We start from the raw sequence: 13,968 nt of genomic DNA, 5'->3' as shown, positions 1-13,968 counted from the left end.
CGAAACCCTGGGCTTGCCTGGTCAAGGCACATATGGGAGTTGATGCTTCCTGCTCCTCCCCCCTTCTCTCTCTCTGTCTCTCTATCCTCTCTCTCCCTCTCTGTCTCTCCTCTCTAAAAATAAATAAATAAAATAAAATAAAATAATAAATAAAGGGAAAGGTTCCTGGGGACAAGGATGCACTCTCTGCCCTCCAGATCCACTGAAGTCCCAACAGGCCTGGCAGAGTGCAGGTCATGCAGCAGGAGCCCAAGGACTCTTTGCTATTGACTTGGCAAAGAAATAGTTGGCTCTTGAATATTACAATATAGACAAACACTTTACCTGACCTGTGATGGTGCAGTGGATAAAATGTTGACCTGGAATGCTGCAGTCACACCGGTTTGAAACCCCAGGCTTGCCCAGTCAAGGTACATAAAAGAAGCAACTACTATAAAGTTGATGCTTCCCGCTCCTCACCCCACTTTCACTTTCTCTTTCTCTATTTCTCTCTCTCTCCTCTCTTAGAATCAATTTTAAAAATAGACATAAACTTTAAAATGGCTCCCTGTCACCACCTTTCTAACCCCAGAGATTACTAGATAAGTACCTTGCTTCTGCAGATTGTAAAATGGAATGATCACTAACTAAAAAACCTGGTATCGGCCCTGGCCGGTGGGCTCAGCGGTAGAGCGTCGGCCTGGCATGCGGGGGACCCGGGTTCGATTCCCAGCCAGGGCACATAGGAGAAGCGCCCATTTGCTTCTCCACCCCCCCTTCCTCTCTGTCTCTTTCTTCCCCTCCCGCAGCCAAGGCTCCATTGGAGCAAAGATGGCCCGGGCGCTGGGGATGGCTCCTTGGCCTCTGCCCCAGGCGCTAGAGTGGCCCTGGTCGCGGCAGAGCGACGCCCCAGAGGGGCAGAACCTCGCCCCTGGTGGGCGTGCCAGGTGGATCCCGGTAGGGCGCATGTGGGAGTCTGTCTGACTGTCTCTCCCCGTTTCCAGCTTCAGAAAAAAAATACAAAAAAAAACCTGGGATCAAGAGAGGAAAAAAGACCCCACACCTCTGACCTCCAAATCCTCACAGTCCAATGGGTTCTAAAATCTTCTTCCCCTTACAGACCGGTTAGATTAAGTCACCCAAACTGTTCCAAATGCCTCATCTTTATGTTTATCAGACAGGAAGCTGCATTCTCCAGCCCAGTGACTTAATGCAAAACACAGGAAATGTGGCGGCTTTTGAACTCAGACAACTCTAAATAAAGGTAGCTCTACTGCTTTGTAACAACCTTTTTTAAAAAGCTTAAACTAGCTCATAACCAGATCAGGCGTAATGGGTTGAATTGTATTGTGTGTAAGAAGAATGCAAAGGTTGCAGGCCTTGAAAACCTCAGCATCCAAGCCCAGGAAATCTTCTGGCAGGTTCCTCATCTTAGTCACCACACCTCGTTATCAAGGGACAGGCTTGTTGGACAAATTTAAAATCTTTAAAACCTGATCATGTATTTTCTACCATCTGGTGATGTGGTGATAACATTAAAGAAAAGAGGAGGAAGGAGGTGAGAAAAAATGAACTGCACGTGTATTACAACGAGCCTAAAGAGGCAGGAATCTCCATGTTCTGATGAGGTCACTGAGGCTCCAAGGTTAACAGCAGGAGAAAAGATGCGAGTCTAGGCCCAGTTCTGCCTGACCCCAAAGCCCTTGTTTTGTTCCTTCCACCATGGATTTCACACTTAAAATACAAGCCGATCATTCAAGACAGCAACTTTCAACCTTTTTCATCTCATGCACACATAAGCTACTTACTAAAATGCTGTGGCACACCAAAATATATTTTTTGCCAATCTGACCAAAAAAAAAAAAAAAGTATAATTTTGATTCATTCACAGCAGATGGCTATTGTTGCACTGACAGCTGTCATTTACTTGACAACCTAAGAGAAAAGAGCTCAGTATCCCTGACTAAATAGTCAGGTATTGCATGTTTTAAAAATTCTTGTGGCTGGCCCTGACCGGTTGGCTCAGCGGCAGAGCGTCGGCCTGGCGTGCGGGGGACCCGGGTTCGATTCCCGGCCAGGGCACATAGGAGAGGTGCCCATTTGCTTCTCCACCACCCCCTCCTTCCTCTCTGTCTCTCTCTTCCCCTCCCGCAGCCAAGACTCCATTGGAGCAAAGATGGCCCGGGCGCTGGGGATGGCTCCTTGGCCTCTGCCCCAGGCGCTAGAGTGGCTCTGGTCGCGGCAGAGCAACGCCCGGAGGGGCAGAGCATCGCCCCCTGGTGGGCGTGCCGGTGGATCCTGGTCGGGCGCATGTGGGAGTCTGTCTCTCCCCGTTTCCAGCTTCAGAAAAATACAAAAAAAAAAAAATTCTTGTGGCACACCAGTTGACGGTCACTGATCCAAGGAAATAAATGACTTAAAATTACTAGAAATGAGGACTAGCTAAGGAACACTGGAAAGCCAGTGTGGCTTTTAGGATGGCCCACCCGGCTGCCTGGCACTACCCCATGTGAAATATTGATTTTTGAACTGTGGGAACTTTCAGCCTAAATGGCCCTGTCCAACTGGAAGGAGTTCAGAGAAACCCAAAACACCTCCCACTTCATTTCATACCCCTAATGCCCACCCCCTCAAAAAAAAAAAAAAAAAAGATTAAGGGTGTAGAAGAATAGACTCTTGAGGAAAGATTAAAGGAGCTAAGTATGTGTTGCTTGGCTAAACAGTGCATAAAAGGGATGATAACAGTTCAAAAACACTTTTAAATGAGGCCACATGATTTTGAGGAGAAAGGCACTAGGGGTGAGTAAAACAAGGGGCCAAAGCTTTCTTCTATCAACCCACAGATGCGCTTGGGCAAACCACTCCTTCTCTAATTGGAGGACAAAAACTACACTATCCTTAAGAGTCCCTTCCAGCTCAGACATTCTCTAATTCGAAGGAAATTCAATGGGGAGATTTTACTGTTTTGTTGATTTTTCTTTTAAGCAGGGCATCATTTAGAATTAAGAGTTAAAACAAAAGGAAAAGAAACCCAAGACACAAGTTCTTAAAATGTAAATGTCTATGGAAGTGAGAGAGGGACCACCCTCAGAGGCTCCTTGTTCTTATGGGTAATACTGTAGTACCCTAAGGACCAAGGACCTTTGAGAGGCACCAAAGCAATGACTTGAGGGTCGGGAAAGATCAGCTCCACCTTCAACTTCTCCACAGGCTCAGCCCAACCTGCCCAGGCAGGAAGCCACACCCTTCAGTGGCAATTTCCGGAAGGCCTTGCAAGGCTCCCTCCAGCCTCAGCGGGATGATTCTTAGTGGAGTAGCCAACCAGGTTGAGAAAGGAGGCAGCTACAGAGGTGCCACTGTGAGAAATGTAGGGTCAGGCTGGGGAGAAGCTCCCAAGAAGGCCTCGACCCTCAGCCAAAGGCCAGCCAAGAGCCTTTTTGGGCCCACCTGCCAAAGGGGGTCAGGATGTTGTGTCTTGTTCTGGGTGCTGAATCACCTCAGGCTTGAGAAACTAGTCAGCAGAATGGGGGGCTGAGAAATTCCAACTGAGGAGCCAACCTAAGTTACTTTTTAAAGAGACATACATCAGACACAAGAGGGCGGCTCCCCTTGTGCTTCCCAAACATTTGGTACCATCAAAGCACAAGGGGCAGGAGGAGGTGGGGAGATACAGGCCAGCATCCAGCCTTCAAACCCATGTGGTGACAGGCCCATTTTAGACCTAGGCACAGTCCTTATACTAATATGTGACTCATGCTATTCCTCTAGGAGGCCCAGAGGCTGCCTAGCAGGGACACAGGCCTGGCTGAGACCCTGAAGGGGTCTTCCACTGCCTTTGCCACGGGAAAAAGTAAACTCAGCAGCAAGCAGACCTGGCAGCTTTTCCAGTATCCACACCATGCAAGACTAAGCAATCTTCCTTGAGAAGGGAATGGGGGCCTTGCAATTCAAAACACCCTTCTAATCACATTTTCTTAAGGATTTGAGTTTTTCCACTATTAATACATAAAAACCACAGGCCAGATGACTGAGAGATAACTGGGGATAGAGTGAGAAGGAGCATTCTAGTGGTTGCAATGACCCCAAGTTCAGAGGACCCAAGAGATTAAAAGGCCTGGTGTAGACTTCTGGTCAGTGGACTCCACAGGAAAGGACCCCAGGTGATCTGGAGACAGGGGAGCTATGGGAAACCTGGCAAAAGGTTATCCTGAAATACTTTCCAGACACATACTGTGGGGTTCCTTTTCTCATATAGCAAAGAAAAGACAATCACCCACCATTTTCCAGAATATGAGGGAGTGGTTCAGAGTAGACATTTGTTTTAGGGGTTACTCTGGTGATAATATGACATCATGTAGAAGAAAATAGTACCCAAAAATGTTCCAACCACAAGAGCAAGTCAGCCCATTTTTAAAATCTTTCCTCCTTCCTTGCACACAGTAGGCACTTAATATACTACCTGAAATCTAGAACAATGCCTTTTAAAGCTGAGACCTACACGACTGGCCAGTTAGATACAACAGATAATAAAAAATAAAAAATTTAAGCTTTTGATGATTTAGGGCCATACATATAAAAGGGCATTTCGTGAAAAGTAATGCTCACCCCCCACTCTAACTTCCTGGGCCCTCAATATATTTCTAGGCACAGAGCCAAGGTGACATAGCATGTTTTACACAAAGGGACCACCATATATGTACTATTTTATACCTAGTTTTTTTCCACTTACAACATACCCTGGAGAGCATGCCCTATCAGTACATACAGGTTAGCCTCATTTTCTAAAGGGCTGTAAGAATTGCCACCATACAGCTGTGCCATGATTTATTTGACCCTTCTGATTGACAGTAAGCATATTTCCTGTCTTGTCTATGACAATGCTGAAAACAATATCCTTGGACATTTCCTTTTGCACATTTGAGTTTATCTATGGGGTGCATCCCTAGAATTCAGACAGAAGGACTATGACAGATACTGCCAAACTATCCTCAAAAGGATAGTTGTTACAAGTCATGCTTCCAGCAATAGGGCACAAGATTACCTAAGAAACCGGGGCGTCTTGGCCCTAGCCAGATAGCTCAGTTGGTTGAAATATCATCCCAATATGCAAAGGTTGTCATTTTGATCCCCAGTCAGGTCATATACAAAAACAGGTCAGTGTTACTGTCTCTCTCTCTCTAATCAACAAATAAATAAAAAAAATTTTAAAGAACAGGCTACATATCAATTAAAAACCCCTAAAATAAAGAAAGAAAAAGAATCTGGAGCATCTTGGAGAAATAATTTATTACTGAATTTTTCAGTTCCCCAGCCCTCTCATGCATAATTAGTGGGCTCATAAACTGGTGTGATGTCTTTGTAGGCGATAGTAGCACTTGCTACCAAAATCAAATGTTCCCCCAGGTAGGGCTAGAAGCCAGGTCTCCAGACACTCAAGGCTCCTCTGTGCCACCCCTCTGCTATTTCCTCCCCTGACATTCCAGGGAATTAAGACTGAACATTTATATATTTTCTTAAAAACTTACCTAGCCACTTTACATATCTTATAGGCCCTTTATGTACCTTATTTCTTTTAGTTCTCACATCTAATTCTGCAGGGTAGGTGTCATGATTCCCATATGGGTTTTGTGACTTGCCTAAGGTCATGAAGCTAGTAAATGGCAGGGTCAGGATTGGAGCCTTGTTCCAAAGCTCACCACCCCACAATTCCCAGCTCTAAGAATGAGATTCTTTAAGTCAATGGAGCACCGCTTCCCAGAGGGCTGCCAGGGCTCCATTCTGTTGTTACCAGAGGACCTGAGCCCAGAGGCTCAATGCACCAAGGGTTAAGGCCAAGAGGCAGTGGCTCTCTGGGGCTACACAAAGAGAAAATGCACTTCCTGCCCCTGCAGCAAAGATGCTGTTTTATGCTCAGCAAATTAGGACATTTGTTTAATTAAAACGAAGAATACACACAGATTTTGTTATTCTAAATATTTCGGGAACATTATGTTTGGGAGGAAGCTGTTAAGGTTTGGATTTTTTTTCCCCCTTTTCTTTGGGTTTCTCTTTCTCCCCCAAGAGAAGGGTAGGGCCTGCCTCTGTAGAAAACAACAGCCAACCCCTCCTCTACTTTAGAAATAAAGATGTCAAGCTGGTAAGGGCTGTCTTAAGTACTTACTGAAGGATTAGCTACAGGAGGAAGTGAAGAAAGCACAGCTAGCCTGGTTTCTAGCAATACCCTACCAGGCTACACAACAATGCTGCATTTTTTTAGTGTGCTTGTTTCCTTTTAAAAAGCTAACAGATCTTTGTTTTGTTTTTTCTGGAGCCAGAACAGGCGTAATGCAGGCTGTGATTAACATGCATCCTTCACCCTGCAAGAGGGAAGTTGTCCCATCTCCAAACCCTTAGGTTAAAAAGTTGAAAAATAAAAAAACAGAATGTCAGGGGCCTGACCCCTCCTCTTTCCTCTCCCCTCATGTGCCCTTCACGTAAGCAGCCCCAGAGAATTCACCTCTTGGTCTGCCCTTCCCCAAGCAAGAGTCTGCCAATCTGGGCACCTGGATCTGCCAGCACCTGGATCTGCCTACAAGGCACTGCCAGGACTTGCTGAATGTGAAGAGTAAAGCTCTTTGGTGTCACCCTGCAGCCATCTGGGGGGCACAGCAGCTCTCAAATTACACTGAGCAATCCCTTGACGCTTTTAATTACCCCTCAATTACCCACTAAATGAGTCCTCACTTTCCAACACCCAGTGCTTGCCCTCAGTTTGCAAACCTACAATGTGCTCCTTCCTTGAGGCAGCTTCCCTCCTGCCCCAGACAGAAGTGGCCTCTCTCAGAATTCCTGGAGTCCTTTGTCTGGAATACTTGGGACACTCATCAGAGGCTGCCTTTGTATTTCAGTCACTGGGCCACTATTTCCCCTTGAGGGCTGTAAACTCCTCAAAGGCAGAGAGAGGTCTATGGATCTCTGCAGGATGGGCTGGCTCCTTTCTCCCAATCCCCATGACTCACAGTATCTTTCTGGGGCCTCTGTCATCTTTGCCTCACGTTAGAGTCATCTACAGATTTGTCTCAGCTCTCCCCTAAGTGCCCAAGGGCAACAACCAGGTCTTACTCAACCTCACACCCCCAACACCTGGCAGAGTCCCTGGCACAGAGAAGCCAGTTAAATATTTGCTCAATTACACATCTGTGTACCGCCCCCCCCCCAGCAACCTTGCATATAAACTAATATTAATCAAGTGATTGTCTAAACAAGCCCTAAAGCTGCCTCTCTCCTAACAATAAGGGAATAAACCACCAGGTGAGTTAGTTACCAGGCGAACCTCACAGTGGGGTCAGAAATGGCCACAGTGTTGCAGGAAGGAGCTACTGCTTTCTTCCCTTTCCACAATTACTCAACAGTTACTCTGAAATCCTGTCAAACCCAAAAATGAATGCAGTGAACCAAGAAGTGGCCAGGCCTCTCAACTGCCCAACGAGAAAGCTTCCTGTCTCCAGGACCTGGGACTTCCCAGGAGCCTTTCTCCCCACACCAGCTGGGCGGGGGCTGGGTGGGGCCGCAGGAGCAGCCCTGGCACTCACCCTGCCGCCACCTCAAGACAGCAGGCAACCTTGTCCTGGAGGGTACTCCGTTTCGAGGGACTGAAAAGGGGTGCAATCTGGCCCTGAGCGTGGCCACAGGAGAGGATGAGGTGAGAACCCCTGCACAGGAAAGTGGAGGTGGAGGTGTAGAAAACCCCGGATCTGGCCCAAAGAGGAACGATGCAATAGGCCAGGCCTAATCCTAAAGTCACAGGACCCAGATCCCCGCGCCCGCGCCCCCGCCCGAGCGGGGCGGCCCCCAGGTGAGGTGGAATCAGGTGCGCGCCTGGGCAGCACAGATGGCTGCGGCATTCCCGGGCCTTCCTCTCCCCGACAGAAGTCAAGTCAAAGGCTGAGGAGCCCCTGGGAAGCGAGGACGTCTTTCTTGCCTCGCAGCCGGGTGCCCGCCGGGTCCCCCTTCTCCAGCACCCATCCGCACCTCGGCGGATCCCCTCCTCCTCCCGCCCGCTCGCGGCCGGCGAATGAGGAAGTCAGGAGCGCAGGGCGGAAACAGAGCCGAGTGCAATGTCTGCGGCAGACTCGTCCGATTCTGACTCAGGAGGACGCCCTGACAGCTGCCAAACGGTCCCCGCCTGCCCGTTACCTCCGTTTCAAAAAGGTCTAGAAACTTCCAAAGGAGCCGCACCCCAGAGCCCCATCTTGTCCTCACCCACTCGGTTGGGTCTAAGGGACAGCGGCTCCCCAGAAGGGGTTAAAAAGTTTGCCCAACTTGGGCACTGGGCGAAGCGAGGGCGGGGCGCGTACCCCAGCAGCAGGGGAGGTCGAGGCTCCCGGGTGCTCCGCCAGGAGAGTGAACCGGGCGGGGTGGGGGTTGGAGGACATGAAGGGTTTCCGGGGAGCGCTGGCCACCAAGCCTTCCTCTGCTCCGCGAAGCCGCGCTCCAGCGGCGCCTTCCCCGAACATCCGCGCAGGGGTCACGGTGCCCCTCAGCGAAGGATGCGGTGTCCCGGCCCGACTCCTCAGCGTTCACTCCCGCCTTCGCCGGTCGCCGGCCTGCGCGGTGGCCGAGAACCACACGTCGGCCCGCTTGCCCCAGACGCCGCGCGCTCCGTCACCGCCGTTCCCGCCCGCCTGCCCGGGGCGGGACCGACCGGTGGGGCTCGCTCACCTGAACCTGGATCTGCCCCGGAAAACAGGCGCTGCTTCTCCCGAGAAGGCTTTCTCGAGCGCTCGGGAGACGGCGGGGTGGGGCAAGCGCGCGAGGTGGGAGCTGCAGCTGGTCACCCTGGCTCTGCCTTCCGTACCCAGCCCAGGAACCGCGGTGATCTGCGCGCCTCACCGCACCCAGCTCTGCTCTTCGCTGCCTTTGCGCCCCGCCTCTAAGACTACCGTCCTTTCCGCGCCCGACGTCCCTCCCAGGCCCCGCCTGGAGGCCGACCCCGCCCTCCGGGCTGTCTTACCCACTCCAGACTGCTCCCGGTCTTGATAGACAGAAATTATGGCCTATGGAAAGTGGCAGGCGGAGCCTCTGGGCCCAGAGGTGTGGGGATTCATCCGCTCCAATCTCCACCCTCTCCACTTTCCCCCGAGCCTCCTAGGCGGGAGCCCCGCCTCTTAGGGCGGGTTCAACGGACAACCAGGTTCTAGGAGATAGATTGACAGAGGAAGAGTCAAATCAAGGGGAGCAGGCTCTCAGAGAATTCAGGGCCGGGATGTTGGTGCATCGCCTGGGCGGGGGCGAGGCCGGGCGGGAGAGAACTGGGAAGGTCCAGGATTCTGACACCCCGCCCCGCGAAAGTTTTCCCGGTCCCTTGTCATTCTACCAGAATAGATATTAAGTACCATATATGGAAAAAGTGCTATTTTACCTAATTATGATACCCTTTGGAGCAGACAGGGACTCGGCCCCGAATTCGCTGAGGGCGCTCTGAGTTCGATTCCTACCTGTCTCTCTAGAATGGACAAGCGTCCAGACCTTTGCTCAAATGGGTTCCCTTTGCCAGGAATGTTTTTCCCAGTCTTTCTTTATCTCCACTAGTTAACTCGCACACTTCCTTTTTAAGAATTGGTTACAAAATATTTTCTTTCCCCCCCTTTTTTTTTAAGGTAAGCAAAGAGCACTTTTTTGTTACTGTCCACCAAAATATTTTTTTTAATTTTTAAAGGAATTTTTACACTTATCTTTAATCCATCTGGAATTTATGTTGATTTTGGAGGAAGAAAGCTAATATAATTTTTGTAACAGCCAGTTGTCCACGCAACATTTTCTCCGCAGATTTCAGGGACCACTTCTCATCTCCTTCCGTTCCTGACTGTCTATCCCTGTCTATCCCTCTCTCTGACTCTCTCTCTCTGTAAAAATTAAAATTAAAATTAAAAAAAAAAATATATATATATATGCAAGTAAAAAAATCAAACCGCAGATGGGGAGAAAAATATTTGCAATACATAGATATAACAAAAGACATGTATCCAGAATTTATCAAGAACATCTATATTAAGAAAAAGACAAAACAAACCAATTTTTTTAATAGGCAAGCATTTGAATGAACACTGTATAAAATAGAATATCTATTTAGCCATTAAGCAAATGAAAAAGGTGCTAGCTTGATCAGGCAGTGGCACAGTGGATAGAGCATCAGACTGGGACACGGAGAATCCAGGTTTGAAACCTCAAGGTCGCCAGCTTGAGCACGGGCTCATCTGGTTTGAGCAAGGCTCACCAGCTTGAGCTCAAGGTCACTGGCTTGAGCACAGGGTCACTCACTGGCTTGGCTGCACATATCAGAAAGCAATCAATGAACAACTAAGGTGCCACAACAAATAATTGATGCTTCTCATCTCTCTCCCTTCCTATCTGTCTGTCACTCTCTTTGTCTCTCCCACTAAAAAAAAATTAAAAAATAAAATAAAATATAAAAAGTTGCCATGTGTTGGCAAGGATGGGGAACTACCAGAACTCTCATAAATTGTTTGTGGAAGTGTAGGTTTCTACAACCACTTGGAAAGTGTTTGGCTCTATCTACTAAAGTCGAATACATGCAATTTTACTCTTGAGTAATACCCAATAGACATTAGTGCTTAGGCCCAACAAAGGCATATAATAGTCTAACCTGCGGTGAAACAGTGGATAAAGCATCAACCTGGAATGCTGAGGTCACCTATTCAAAACCCCAGGCTTCCCTGGTCAAGGCACATATGGAAGCTGATGCTTTCTGATCCTCCCCCTTTCTTTCTCTCTCTCTCCTCTCTAAAATTAATTTTTTTAAAAAGGCATATACTGAAATGTTCATAACAGCTTAACATGGTCAAAAATTAGGAGAAGAAAGGTCTATGAATGGTAAAATGGATAAATTGATTATGTCTATACATTTGACTATACTACACAGAAATACAAAAGAACAAATTAGTGTCACATGTAAAAAACCAGAATGACTCAAATGTCCATGAACTGCTGAATGGATAAACAAAATATTGCAAATCTATGCAAATAGAATTTTATTGAACAATAAAGAGGAATAAAGTACTTATATAGACTACAACATGGATGACCTTTAAAAACATTATGCTGAGCAAAGATGGCCTGGGCGCTGGGGATGGCTCCTTGGCCTCTGCCCCAGGCGCTGGAGTGGCTCTGGTGGAGGCAGAGCGACGCCCCGGAGATCACCCCCTGGTGGGCAGAGCCTCGCCCCTGGTGGGCGTGCCGGGTGGATCCTGGTCGGGCGCATGCAGGAGTCTGTCTGACTGTCTCTCCCCATTTCCAGCTTCACAAAAAAAAAAAAAAGAAAAAAAAAAACATTACGCTAAGTCTGCCCTGGCTGGTTAGCTCAGCATTAGAGCGTCAGTCTAGTGTGTGGAAGTCCCAGGTTCGATTCCCAGCCAGGGCACACAGGAGACACACCCATCTGCTTCTCCACCGTTCTCCCTCCTCTGCCTCTCTATCTCTCTTCCCCTCCCACAGCCAAGGCTCCATTGGAACAAAGTTGGCCCGGGCACAGAGGTTGGCTCCATGGCCTCCGCCTCAGGCACTAGAATGGCTCCAGCAGCAACCAACCAATGCCCCAGATGGGCAGAGCATTGCCCCCTGGTGGGCATGCTGGGTGATCCTGGTAGAGCCCATGCGGGAGTCTGTCTGACTGCCTCCCCTCTTCTAACCTCGGAAAAATACAAAAAAAAAAACAAAAACCCAAAACAAACATTATGCTATGTAAAAGGAGCCAGTCACAAAAGACCAGATATTTTATTATTTCATTTATATGAAATTTCCAGAATAGGAAAGTCTATAAAGAGAATATTGAGTTGGGGTTGCCAGAGGCTAGGGAGAAGAAGGAAGTTACTGATAATAGGTATAAGGGGCATATTTTTATTTATTTATTGTTTTTAGGGATAGATGAAAGGAGAAAGAGAGAAAGAGAAAGATCAATTTGTTTTCCCACTTATTTATACACTCATTGGTTGATTTTTGTATGTGCCACGACTGGGGATTGAACCTGCAACCTTGGTGTATCAGGAGGATGCTCCAACCAACTGAGCTACCTGGCCTGGGGCTATGAGGGGCATTTCTGAGGCAATGAAAGTGTTCTGAAATGAGATCATGGGGATGATTACACAACTCTGTGAATATACCTTAAAAACCACTGAATTGGAAAAAAAACAAACCACTGAATTGTATATTTTAATTTTTTTTTAAGAAAGTATATATTTTTTAATTGATTTATTTTTTTGGGTGGGGGGGAGGAGCAGGGAGCATCAACTCCCATATGTGCTTTGACCAGGCAAGCCCAGAGATTTGAACCAGAGACCTCAGCATTCCTGGTAGATGCTTTATCCACTGCGCCACCACAGGTCAGGCTATACTTTAGTTTTTAAAATATTTTATTTATTGATTTTAGAGAGAGGAGAGATAGAAGGGGAAGGAGTGGGAAGCATCAACTAGTAGTACATCTTGTAGTTGCTTCTCATATGTGCCTTGACCAGGCAAGCCCTGGGCTTTGAACCTGTGACCTCAGCATTCCAGGTCGACAGTTTATCCACTGTACCACCACAGCTCAGGCTGAACAATATACTTTAAAAAGAGGCACATTATGGTATGTGATTTATATCTCAGGAAAGTTATTTTTAATGCTATTTTTTAATAGATGAATCTCATAGATATACTGTTGAATGAAAGAGTTTAGATTAAAAAAAAAATCTAGATACTGTATAATTCCACTTTATGTGAAGTTCTAGAACAGGCAAAATCAAACTCTAGGCCCTGGCCGGTTCGCTCAGTGGTAGAGCGTTGGCCTGGCGTGCAGGAGTCCCAGGTTCGATTCCTGGCCACAGCACACAGGAGAAGTGCTCATCTGCTTCTCCACCCCTCCCCCTCTCCTTCCTCTCTGTCTCTCTCTTCCCCTCCCTCAGCCAAGGCTCCACTGGAGCAAAGTTGGCCCGGGCGCTGAGGATGGCTCTATGGCCTCTGCCTCAGGCGCTAGAATGGCTCTGGTTGCAGCGGAGCAATGCCCCAGATGGGTAGAGCATCGCCCCCTGGTGGGCATACCGGGTGGATCCTGGTCTGGCGCATGCGGAAGTCTGTCTGACTGTCTCCCCGTTTCCAACTTCAGAAAAATACAAAAAAAAAAAAAAAAAAATCTAACTCTAGTAACAGAAGTCAGAATTAAGTTTCCCTTTGAAGACGGTTAGTGACCAGGAGGGGACCCAAGAGAACCTTCTGGAGTGCTGAAATGTTCTATATCTTGATCTGGTAGGTGGTTACAATAGGTTACACATTTGTAAAATTTATTGATTTGTACCCTAATTATCTGTGTACTCTACTGACTGTAAATTATATGTCAATAAAAAGGAAAATAATAAATTGGAGAAAAATGTAAAATGTAAACTACTGGGCCTTGGCCAGATAGCTTGGTTAGTTACAGCATTGTCCCCAAACGCAAAGGCTATGGGTTTAATCCCTGGTCCTGACGCATACAAGAGAGACAGATTAATGTTTCTGTCTCTTTTTCCCTCTCCCTCCCTCCTCTCTGTCTAAAAATTAATAAATAAAATTTAAAAGTAAAAAAATAAAATGTAGCCTGGCCTATGTTGGCGCAGTAGATAAAGCATCAACATCAAATGCTGAGATTGCTGGTTTAAAACTCTGGGCTTGCCCGGTCAAGGCACATACAACAAGCAACCAATGAACAACTAAAGTGAAGCAACTATGAGTTGATATGATACTTCTCATTCCCCTCTCCTCGCTCTCCTCTCTCTGTAAAATCAATAATAAATTTAAAAATAAAACAAAATAAAATGTAAACTATTGGGAAGATAGATAAAGAGTATATGAGATTTCTTTGCACTATTCTTGCAATTTTGTATAAGTTTGTAATTACATAAAATTAAAAGTTACAAATAACATAAAGAAAGAAAATATTCAGATTATATTATATATATGGGTTTGTATTTCTCCTATTTTTCT

General features: G+C 47.1%; 1 protein-coding gene across 4 annotated transcripts in view; it reads right to left on the bottom strand.

Annotated features, from left to right (window-relative positions):
• Positions 1–9,149, bottom strand: part of MYH9 (myosin heavy chain 9) — a 102,235-nt gene extending 93,086 nt beyond the window's left edge. For 2 of the 4 annotated variants that reach the window (XM_066259347.1, XM_066259338.1), the window contains exon 1: positions 8,680–8,884. The gene's annotated coding sequence lies outside the window, so the exon portion shown is untranslated. Of the gene's footprint in view, positions 1–8,315; positions 8,335–8,679; positions 8,885–8,971 lie in introns of those variants that run through there. The other 2 variants (XM_066259355.1, XM_066259363.1) reach the window with 2 other exon arrangements.
• Positions 9,150–13,968: the final 4,819 nt, after the last annotated feature.

The sequence above is a fragment of the Saccopteryx bilineata genome, chromosome 1, assembly GCF_036850765.1.
Source record: "Saccopteryx bilineata isolate mSacBil1 chromosome 1, mSacBil1_pri_phased_curated, whole genome shotgun sequence".
Classification (NCBI taxonomy): domain Eukaryota; kingdom Metazoa; phylum Chordata; class Mammalia; order Chiroptera; family Emballonuridae; genus Saccopteryx; species Saccopteryx bilineata.
The sequence above is the reverse complement of the archived record's forward strand: the minus strand, read 5'-3'. Positions and strand labels throughout refer to the sequence as shown.